General features: G+C 40.1%; 1 protein-coding gene and 1 long non-coding RNA gene across 2 annotated transcripts in view; one reads left to right on the top strand and one right to left on the bottom strand.

Moving 5' to 3' along the window:
• The window catches only part of LOC108629652 (putative uncharacterized protein DDB_G0285119), a 162,488-nt gene that overhangs the window by 26,713 nt on the left and 123,748 nt on the right, over nucleotides 1-12,027 (top strand). The window lies entirely within an intron of this gene.
• On the bottom strand, nucleotides 779-3,353 carry LOC113464916 (uncharacterized). Its single transcript, XR_003389785.1, has 3 exons — nucleotides 3,276-3,353; nucleotides 2,845-2,976; nucleotides 779-1,285 (listed from the first exon to the last, which is right to left on the bottom strand). It is a non-coding gene; the product is annotated as an uncharacterized LOC113464916 (long non-coding RNA).

Here is a 12,027-nt window from a genome sequence, read left to right as displayed (position 1 = left end):
TTACATTAATAAAACACTGTACAAAATTTTAGAAATTTTGCTAGCCTATTAAAAAAGTTATTCAATTCTTATTAACGAAAATCTGAGAATTTCACTCTCCTTTAATAAAATGGCTGACATGGTTTAAGCTGTAACCGTGTTTGTACAAATACGAAAAAAACTGATCCGCAGTGTCCTTAACATCGATTCCAATGACATATAGAGAAGACACGAATACCGAACAGGTTAAAAAGACGTCCACCAATACCAGATATTTATCCCTTAATCCATTTAAGCCGCTTAATTCACGTCACATCAACGTGAAATATTTACGATCCGGTAAGGTAGCAAAGACGTGCGCGGGTGTTGGTTTCGTGTAGGTGAACGTAGGCAGCCTCTCAGGTAGCAAGGAGTGAGGGGGCCAAGGGAAGCCTTAGCCAAGAGTTGCTAACTCCGTCGGAGCGATATAACGAACACATGTTCCAACGCGGGTCTACATAATCCGCAACAAGCTATAGGGTCGCACTGGCTCACGTCTATGTGTCTTGAACGCGTGTATGCGCATCCCTTTACAACTACGATATGTTCCCTTTCTATTTCTTTCTTGTATCCCTTTCTTCATTTCCGGTCCTCGACATTCACACAAATTCTGTACTCGTTTATTTGTTACATGTATAAATTCGCACTAGGTTAATTACGTTGGACGATCAATGAACTAATTCGAATTTTTTATATAAATTCGATTGTTCCTTTTTTATCTTCTCAGTGGCTTCATTTTTATAATCGATCATAGAAAAGTCGGAAATGATTTTAGATAGATTTCTATTAAAAGAAAAATTGATAGATCCCAGAAATGGACAACAAATGTTGCGGGATGTCGCTCGACCTGAAAGAGAGGAACGCATTTCTATCGGAGCGTGCACCATGGAAATCGCACACGCACGGATAGATCCGGTTCGCACGTGACACGCAACCCAACTCCGCGGAGTTCCACACGCAATGCACGAACGATTTCACCCACGAAGGGCAACTATCCCAAGAATCGACTTCCAATCGTCCCTAATAGCCGAAGCTCGTTAACGAAATTGTTTGTACTTCGTGATTCCGTTGCTAAATAACTCCGCGTGCACCGCCGTCTGTACATCCACTTTAACGCGTTCTCGCGTTGTCTAATTGTCTCCCTGAAAGTGTCCCTTCTCCGTGACGCAAATCCACCGTGAAGTACCCGAATCGTGGCCAAAATCCCGTGAAGTGAATCCTTTGTGATGTACAGTCTTCCGTTCAATTGACATCTTTTTCATTTAAACTGTAAAAGCAGTATTGTATTCAAATTAATCTGCAAGTTAATTATATTATATGATATTTATATTTTTATAGAAGGCGAGCAAGGGTATTTTTTTCGACTATATTTTCCTTGTAAGTACTCCTAAAAATTGCTCGTTTAACAAGTATTAGAAGGTAGGAAAGCTAAACGCAGATGGTATAGAGAGTATTTAACGCGGAGGGTCAGACGATAATTTTCCTCACGTTTGATTAAAATTTATCGAGCGGATCGCGAGATATCTAACGCCTCGCGTGAACCGAGCTTTCAGAATGAATTCACTCCTGTTGAATCCCGCCGACGCGCGGTTCCCCCACCCTTCCCGCGCGATGATATTTCATGTACGGGCGCGAGGTGTGATATTTTTCGACATTTACTTTATCATCGGCCGCACAAAGATTTTTCCCGCGTGATTTTAAACGCGTCGCTGGACGAGGGTCGGGTCGGGCTTTTGTAGCCGCCGGTATCTGCTTTCAACGGGGCCGCTTTTGTAACGAGCTATCGATAGGCACACGACTTTTTAATACGCCGGTCGACCGATTTTTCTTTTTTTCCCCTCTCTTTTTTGCCATCGGTTGAACAAAGCGCAGTTAGGAAGAGCGTAACACGTTGAATCTCCAACCATGAATCTCGATCGAATAGCACGGTCCGGGTAAAATTCGATAGCCGATTCGGTTTCAGCCCCACGGTTGCGCCCGAATTTCTTTCTTCTGCCACGACGCATTTCCGCGATATCGGCCCTACGGGAGTTACAACGTGAATTTTTCAGATGCGAATCGGATCACATCGATGCGAATAAGATTCAATTATCGGTTGGTTATAAGCTCGAGCTTCATTGATCAATTCATGAGGGAATTAATATAATTCATGAAAGAGAGTAATAAATATTTATGGGACATATTAATTTCTTGATATATATAGTTCATAAAATAACGTCAGTACTAATTCAAATAATTTTCTATTCCTCATGTTTTATGGCATTAAAATTCATGTAGTGCATTGTGAAATTGCAGTATTGATAAGTGAAATGAATTGTATTCATTTTTCGTTTACTATACTCGCAGCATTTAGAGCTGAAAAGAGTACAACCTCAAAAGGATTTCTTTCTTCAAGGCACTTCTAAATTTATCATCTTGGCATACAATAAAGTGAAACACTGCCTGAGATTCTTGGCAGTTCAACAAACGTATCAAAATAGACTTTAGACATACACGTGTATAAGCAAATTTCTTTTATAACAGTAATTCATATTGATGATTGACATTACTCTATTCTTCTTTCAAAAAAATTATTTAGATTATCGTCAAATTATTTATAGCATCCTGCATTTACATGTTTGCGACTGCAGTAAAGAATTAAAATCAGTATTATAATTATAACTAATCGGATTCATCAGAATTATAACCAATTTGTCGGAATTAAAAATGCAACTTGGAATTAATCGGAACTGAGTGGAGATGAACAATGAAAGAGTTAAAAGATTTTAATATTCTCTAGATTTGAATATAAATGAGGGCAAGAATGGAGTAATACAATGGCGGTACCAAATATCTTTCCCCGTACTCTAGTCGGCAACGGTCCGCACGAAAATCTATGTTTCCGTTGTTCCCATTTTCGTCATCGTGATCCGTGCATCAGTTGTTTCCATGCATCGGCTCGAACGGAACTAGGCCAAACTGGAAGTAGAGTAGCAGACAAAGCTTTATCAAACGGGACAGCGGCTAGGGAAAGGATTTGCGAGTAGGCATGCTTCTTCCAAAAAGACAATATTGTACGTTGTCCCCCCAACCCCCCGTCACCTCCCCTAAGCTGCTTGTTTTAGACGGCCAAGTATTAAACTAAAACCGAAACGTATTCGAAGAGGATTACTCTTCATAAATGTCCTTTAAACTCGCACTATGTATCACCATTGAGAAGAGGATCGGATGGCAACCTTCGGATGGGTCCACCCTGTATACTGGACGTGAGCACTTACACGGAACATAGCCGATGACATAGCGCGGTCACAGTAGTCACTCCATCGTGCATGCATGAGACACGATATGAATTGCAAATGCTGTAGCCCCCGCCGGTGGGGAAACTTGGCGCTGGGTAGTATGTAATATCGGCGATGCCCGTAGAATTGCTGTCTGAACGAGTAGTTTGTTGGACCGTGTCCGCGACCGTTTGCACCTCCCTTAAATTCAATGAAATAACTCGCGGTATATGTATACGTATCGCAACGAATTATTTAGAGTAGCGGAGAAATTATAACCCGGTTTTCCTCGCGCGTCAATGTCTCGCTACCTCCTCCTGTTGCTAAATTATGCTTATTGAATAGTCGTCGGACAATGTGACTGTGCACAGGTGGATTGTGGCTGGGCGAAATTCACCTGCGTCGCAATATTGCTTATATGGAAATCCTCATATATTTGGTTTTTTTTTAAATGTCTTAATGTTATATGGGAGAGAAACTGTTTGTATAATAGCAGAAATCTCAAAAACGAGTTAAGTATTGAATAGGAGCTTTGTAAGATACTTCTGAGTATCATAAGTAGATTGTAGATGTTTGTGTATTTATGCGAATTTTCAGTAATTTTGCAGACACAGTATGCAGTAAAATGCAAATAAATACAAAATATCGAAAGTAAAATTACTGGATCGAATAAAAGTGAAAATAGGTTTTGTCAATATTTCTTTAATGCGATGAAGTATCGAAGATATGTTTTCTCTAATTTCTTACAAATCAATTTGTGGATTTTTCAAAATTCACTGCCCTACTGGAATAAAACGAGTTTCTATATATTTATTAAAATTTTTTAAGTTTGATGAATATGTTTGGTTTTTATTAACGTAGCTTACCTATACATATACACTTGGCCATACAATTTCAGAATTTATCGTGAATCATTCAATTCATTGAAAATGTGTAAAATGTATATTTACAAAATCCTCAATATCTTTGGCATTCGTGATGAATACATTTGGTTTTTATTAACATAGCTTACCTATACAAATACCTACACACTTGTCCATAAAATTCCAAAATTTATCATTCACTAACAGATTGAAAATGTGTAAAATGAATGTTCACAAAGTCCTCAATATCGTTGAAAGTCATGAAATATTTCCATTATATACATTTTAAATCCTGAATATCTTTCATCTCCATTTTCCATGGTTTTTATTCATAAAATATTTTTATTCTAAATTTTACATTTATTATATTAATTCTTAAATACACATTATTAATTCTATACATATGCATAATAATTAGTACGGACAAAGTTATATAAATCGGAGTTCAAGACAGCTGACCCACTTAATTATAGACAGTAAAATAGTTTACAAAAGTTGTATAGAATTCATCGCATATTTAGTTTTCGAAATTCAATATTAATTTCCTTCCTCTTCTTTTACTCTGCCCTGCAGACTATTACGAATGACCAGATCGATTACGCTTCAACGATCAATGAACAGCTTCCAACTTCGTTAGCGATAGACCCACGTTACGATTGGTACTCATTATTATTTCACTTTGTCGAATCGATTCAATAAACTTTATAACTAAGAAATTCACGCTTCCTTCCTACGTGAGTCACTATCGTTTCTATATAACTCCGCTACATAAATGTACGATAGGAACAGTTAGATAGCGTGGCTGTGCACGCTATGCTAGATGTCGGTCAGAGTACTATCTTCGGCTTGACACTTGCATGCACCTACAGCCGTGACTGTCGTACAGTAATATCGCAGTGTTATCCGAGTTCAATTACGTAATTCATTAATCGTCGAATGAAACGTCAAACAATTTGTTAAAATGATTGATTCGAACGATGAAACAACAGAATCACATAAGAGACGGTCTTAAAGCGAACTTTTTTAAAACAGTTACTACAATTTTGCATAGATACTTCGCTAATTCCATTTAAATCTCATTTCGACTGGTTTAGTACTTCTAATGTTATGCACTTCCTAACGTTTCCAACACTCCTCTAAGAAATTTCAATTCACTCTGTGACAAGGCTGTCTTCGGTCTTTCATTTACTAGAAAACCTGTCGTACTGCAGCGTCGAAACGGTCCGGAGGCATTCAGTTCGATAAAACGAGGACAAAAGACCGCGGATCAATGTATATTCGAAACGATGGAAGTCAATAGTCTTAATCTGGCCAAGTCAATATTCCCCGATATCACAATAAGCGAGCGTCGACTTCTTATCCAGGCGAGCTTGAAAATTCTTACGTCCTATATAATAATGACCGGCCGGGTGGGTCCGCTGAATCGGTCTTTCAACAAGTAGTGCGCCCCGGTCCAAGCAGAAATATTTGGAACGGTTCGAGCTCCTTTTAGCATTTCGGTAGTCGGTTCGTTTCCTTCCTGCATCTCGTCTTACATTTATCCCCCCCGTGCCCATTCCGGAATCCATTTCCGTAGAGTTTTACTGGCCGCGGCTGAAGAAAAACCTTGAGAAGGGTCCAGCGGCGAGGGCAAGAAACAGCGGTCGACGAGGCAAGGAGAAAAAAAATATATAAAATAAAAGGAGAAAGGCAGAAGTATAAGAAAGCAACGGGATTTCGCGTTCCACCCCGTGGAATGAAACCCAGAATCTACGAGCGCCATCCGAATGTCCGCTTGAAAAGAAAACGCGCTTAACCCCGTTTATTGTGTATCCCAAGGACTAATTTTCCGACTGAATGCCAGATATTCGCGGTCGACGCCAGCCTTTATGGTTCGAGCATTGCCAAATGCATCGCGAGGACGGCCAGATTCGATTGTCGCTGAACCGACCTCGGATTTGGACACAAAGGGGAACGCTTTTCAACCGGTGATGGATACGACTCTTGATTTCACGCTGATTTCTCTCTCCGCCTGCCTGCTTCTGCGTGCTATAACCCCCGACGTTCAAGGGGTTGCTTTCAACACTGTTTAACCGGAGAAGTTGAAAAGGAATATTCATGTGAATGACACGACTTGAACATGTTCTGTGTAACAGTTCTGATGGGAGACCTCATTTATCGAAATGAAGATTTAATTATGCAAGATAACATTTTTTAATGACTGCGTCTTTTATTCTTTTCTACGTTCGGAAATTGAGTATTGATATTTGTACAAATCCAGTAAAGCATTAATTCCTAAAAGCATGGCTTGATGGTAAGAGTCTTTCTCGTGATTTCATTAAACCGTCCAAAGTACCGCTGTGGTTAATCAGTTCAGGATATACTCTCTGCTAGTCTGACCTGTATGATTCACAGCGTCTTGTTTTGATTCAACAATTACACGAATTAAAAATTTCTTACCTTTCCCGTGTTGAAATGTTTATTAATTCTTCTGATGCTAAGGTTTATATATTTTTTAAAAAGTGCAATTTAAAAATTTGAGATATTAAGTTTAAATGATAGAAATAAAAAATATATATTGATCTTTCGTACATGCTGTACAGGTAAATAAATCTCATATTCCACATGGTATGATGATAAAAAAAGAGAAGCATCTTCAGTCTGCGATCGATGGTATTTAAAGTGACGTTTAGAATATGCATGTTTGCCTTGTACTTTATAATTCTAACGCCTGGAGACGAAGGCTTTTTAAATTAGCATATTCGCTGCCTCGTCAGGTGACGACTTTCGGAAATATCAGTAGCACGCTCTTGACAGGCAGCGTCTAATCCATCAAAAGCAACGCATGCATTCAAATTAAAGTATCAGCGAATGATCTGCCCGCCCCCTCATTCATTATCGATTCTCGTGCATCAAAGTCGACGAGGGATCGTGCAACAAGCTTCAGGTACTACGATGTATGAGAGAGGCAGAGAGAGAGCCGATCTACGATAGATAGACGGGAATCTTCTTACGAAGATTTATCGGTGGCTGTCGCGCGGTCGCATTGAAATACGTGTAAGCAGTAATTACGATTGGAAAAGGTACGCAACGCGCCGTTCGTTGAATCAAGTATATCATTTGTATCGTAATTCGCATTCGAAGGATTACATCGATTTAGGGAACTGTCTTCTATGCGAATCACATAAAACCCTTCGCTAGATCGCCTGACGCAATTACTTAAGGAGTCCACGATCGGATGGAGACGTCCGCCGGAGAATTATGAGTGGCGTTGTCGCATGCACGCGTGATGATCGTTCCAATTTACATTTTCGCGGGTCGCCGAGTCACGCGGCTGTCCCGCCGCCCGTCGTACATGTACATATATACATATATCTTCGCGCTTCCGTTAAGATTCGAGGTACCTTGGCCACGCGACCGGGCCGCGGTGTCGTCCCCTCGATTCGAAACGCTGCCGGAAGAATGGAAAAATTATTGCCTTTCCGATACAGCGATAACCCGGCGAAGGTTATTACTGCGATAGAAAAGGTCGGAACGAATCGAGCCGCGCGTTCCACCGGGCACGCAAGCGAGATGGTCGATACTCCACCGGACTGGATGTGTGCGCGTGCTCATTTACATATGCACATGTAGATACGTACACACTTGAACTCTCGGCGCTATACGCGCGTAATGCATGCCCGAAACGGAAGGCATACTTCTGTAATTGGGGCATGCTCTCGGCTGTTGGTTAAATTACACAACGGCTGGCTATACTTTCGCGGGGTGAAACTCGTGTCCCTTACGCGAGAAAATTGCTCGTTCATGCCGGTACACGGGGACCCAGGGTTGATATTAAAGCTAAATGGACAACGGTTGTCGAGCATCTTTATTACAATTACGTATAAGCGATACGTTTCTAATTATGCAAATTACAAACAAATCGTAACGCTTTTCGTACTGCGACATTTATTCAGCTTCGTCGATTACCCATCAATAGTGATTGTAATGAAAAAGTTTGATATTGTTTAATAATTGGCAGATAAAAATTTCAAAAGAGTTGTACAACATTCATGGCTAGTATGTGATAAATTCGCAAATTTTGCAATTGTACATAACAATTTAATAAAATGATTTAAGAGTATTTATAAATACCCTTAACATGTCAGTCCTGTAGAGATAAAGCATTACTCGTCAGGGCAGTACTGTTATTAACACAACTGAACAAATTCATAGAGGACAGTCACAAACCAATCAACGCGGCCTGTTGTATCCATCGTTTATTGATGATTAACTCCAACGAATGCAATTTGTCCGCAACAGCATTGAATAATTAAACGTGCTTGACGTGCATTACCATTTATTGTCATTTATGTATCTGCGGTCTCGAAATTAGTCGTTCAATTAAAAACAGCCCCTTGTATAAAGCATTTGCATCCGTTTACGTTATCTACCGAAATCCGAATCGTACCCCGCGATATCGTTGCATTATTCAGCTGCTTTGTTTCGTTCGTATCTACCGCTAATTTATTCAGTTGCCTGACCTGTGTCGCTTACGTTACACGAACGAATTCGAAGGGATTCAGCGGCGGCGTTCCGTTGGGCACAACCCGAAAACGAAACGTTCCGTGGCGCACGGCGGGGTGGAAACCGAGTGGTCTCTCTTACGACTTAGATCAGCCGTAAAATTGGACACCTCCGGGAAGACGAATCTTTGGTATCCGGTTTCGGTCGGCACCCTTACCGAAATATATCACCCGACGCGTGAGGGTCGAACGAATTACGCACATGGTCCTGCCGTAATGGTAAAAATGAATTGCCTCCCTCCCTCCTGCCGTAACGAAATTGGATCTACGGTTCTGGCATTACCTTTTTACATCTTTATTTTGTACGACTTCGTTCGTGTCCAATAAAAATTCGTTTCGATGGTGAGAAAGGGTTGTAATCACGAGTTTACCGCGAGTAGATCTTCGCAGTATCATACAAGCTGATTATTAGCGATAATCACGTGTTGTCACGTACGTCAAATGTAATAATACGACGATCAATAATTTTTTAATTCTCGCTGTTTGTTCGAGTGGAACGTCATGAAACCGTGAAAGCTGTTTGCTCATCGAAAGGGGGCGTTTGCGACCCATACGCTATGGATCACATGGGGGAATCTTATCTGTAGTATATGGGCGGATTGTGCTTCGCAGATTATCATTGGTACCATACCACTCGGTGCATTTGTGAACACACAAGCCACTCCATTCCGTTTCACCTCCTCCTACCTTAATCGGTCTTTTTTTTTCGTTTATCGATCTCTGTTCCTCTTCGCTAGAGATAAAACATGGAGTACATGTCGCTGATGGTACCAGGTCTGCAATGAACGATAGTGATTTCGGATTCTAACCAGAAACTCCTCGACCTACTGCTTAACATGGTTTCAGTGCAGTTCAAATGTATTGTTGAACAGATTATGCATGTACATCGTACCGGAAATTTAGGAACACTCAACGAAAAGGATGTCGAAGTAATTACAAAGTTTATTATTACAGAAATTGCTGAAAATGTTGCCTATTCTGCCAAACAGATAATTCTGCTCTAATTCCTCTGCTAATTAAATTTCTATGATAATAATGTATTCTATTGTTTTAATGTGTAAAAGGCTAGAATAATCTTTTCTTTTAATTGCTCGCAACTTTTAATTTCTTCAGAATACACGATTTAATATGACGCCATAAGTAAACTTCAAGCGGAGTCAGGTCCGGAGAGTGTGGTGATCATGCAATTGTTCCATCACCATCAATCCAGGCTTGGTAACGTTGATATAAAAATCTCTCACTTTTATGCGTATCCAGCGAAAATTCAAAATCGATTTTCTCGAGAACAAAAAATTTTATTCTATTTCTTCATATAGAATCGCCCCTTTTTTGCTTGTACCATCGGTTATCGAACACTCTGTATAATAGTTAGAAAAATCGTGTTTGCACGTACGTATTTTAATCATGAATTTTGTGTAGGTTTTATTATTCTGATATAATATGACGATTCTAGTAGAAAATTGCGAATTTTAAGCGTTGTCTAAATACTGTATAGCCGGATCACAATAACGTTGAAGATTTTACTTAGTACGGAGCAAACGTGAAGTTAAGAAAGTTGCCTTTGAAATTCCAATTCGTTCTACCCTTAACATCGTTTGTAACGTTCCAAGTGAACGTCCCTGTCCGAGAAACAAAAGCAAAACTTGTGACGGCTTAAAATCCATTGCACTTAAAACTTACTCGCCTGCGTAGTCTGAAACTGAAACTCTCTTTTTGAACGATTAAAACATGGATATTCAATTAGAGATGGCTATTAGAGAAAACCCATTAGACTTCGCTATTTGCATTTGAATATAAATATCGTGGCACTTAGAACATTTTGTATCTCAAAAGATCAGTTCATCTTATTATTATACAAAGAGAAAATGTTTGTTCTTCGTACGTTAGTAAAAATTTCAAGAACAATTTAAGTAGTTGTACTGGAATTTGGACTGTAGGTTCTTTACATATTTCGGAGTGTGTCATAGGGTATACTTATTTCTAAATCACAAAATATTATTATGAATAATAACACTATTGCTGTATTTTTTCTGGTCTTGTGACCGCTGAACATACTTGAAATGACGGAGCGGAGGAAACAGTGCAGGTGGAAGTAAGAAACCTATTGTCCCGTGGTAAATGTTTCATGTTTTCTTGGAAATTTATGCACACCGCTTCTTTGCATGATAATGAGATGTGAAAAACATTATTATGTACGAATTACAACATAAGACTAGAATTACTGGCATAAGAATAGAGTACTAACATTTTCTTCAAGATTTTCCTTGTAGGATCTATTCGGAGAAATTTATATAGATAGGTATTGCGATTTAATAAGAATCATTCTCCTATTATTTTCCGGTAATTATAAACATTTAAGTAAATCTATAATTATTGGAATTCACGAACACCAATAGATGTACATATTTTTTCTGAAAGTAATAAAAGCCCCCGAGGGACTCTACATTCGAAAGTTCGAAATCGACCGCAGTCTTACACAACCAGCTAGCTGAAACGTTTTACGTAACGATTCGTGGTCTCCGAGATCTTTCATGCATCGTAGAATGCTCCGCAAGCCTGTTCCCCGAACACGGGGCAAGGATTCGCGCGTTCAACCGCAGACGTAGCCGCGTAAGAGTAGACGTAGTTGTGACTAGCGCGCGAGTCTCCAGGTGGGACGAGGACTGTGAACGGAAGGGCACGGGCGAGAGAAACGGGAGGACTGAGTAGATTGCTACGAAGTTAGCTGGTTAACTCAACGAAACAACGGTAGCAAGTTAGCGCGAGAAGTTGGCGTCAGTTGGCACCATAGCGTCGTTGTCGCGGAGCCTCCGTGTGTAGGTATATGGCGCAAGGGAGGAAGGACAGACCTCTAGAACCTGGGGGTTCTAACTATTTCATTGTTTCATAATTGAAGGATTTGCGGTCTCACCGTTATGCATATATCTATTAGAGGGGTTGAAGCGTGAAAACGTGGCGCCGTCGTCGAAACTTGCTTCGTTATTCGAGTAAAACGGGGCACCGTCTTAGGAACTTGGCGCCGATTTCTGCGCGTACCCAGCTGAAGACGAGACCTTTCGCTGATAGCGGAGGACCTACGGATGACAGCTGGGCACCCCGGCGCCGGGATCGATGATCCCAGGAATTTCGTGTTTAATTATATCGCCTAAGTTTGCTCGAATTAATGCGTTCCGTCCTACATTTCAACGCTTGCGAACTTTCGCCTTGCGTTCACTCTTCGCATGATCGAACTAGCAAATTGTAACTCAGTTTTTAAAACGGTCGACACACGGTCAATTATTTTCATGGTTAAAGTAAGAACTGAGGAAAAGTTAATCTTAAAATAAAAGTAGCTATTTTACTTCT

This window comes from Ceratina calcarata, unplaced genomic scaffold, assembly GCF_001652005.2.
Source record: "Ceratina calcarata isolate Rehan_Ccalc_2016 unplaced genomic scaffold, ASM165200v1 scaffold136, whole genome shotgun sequence".
In the NCBI taxonomy this organism is placed as follows: Eukaryota; Metazoa; Arthropoda; class Insecta; order Hymenoptera; family Apidae; genus Ceratina; species Ceratina calcarata.
The sequence above is the reverse complement of the archived record's forward strand: the minus strand, read 5'-3'. Positions and strand labels throughout refer to the sequence as shown.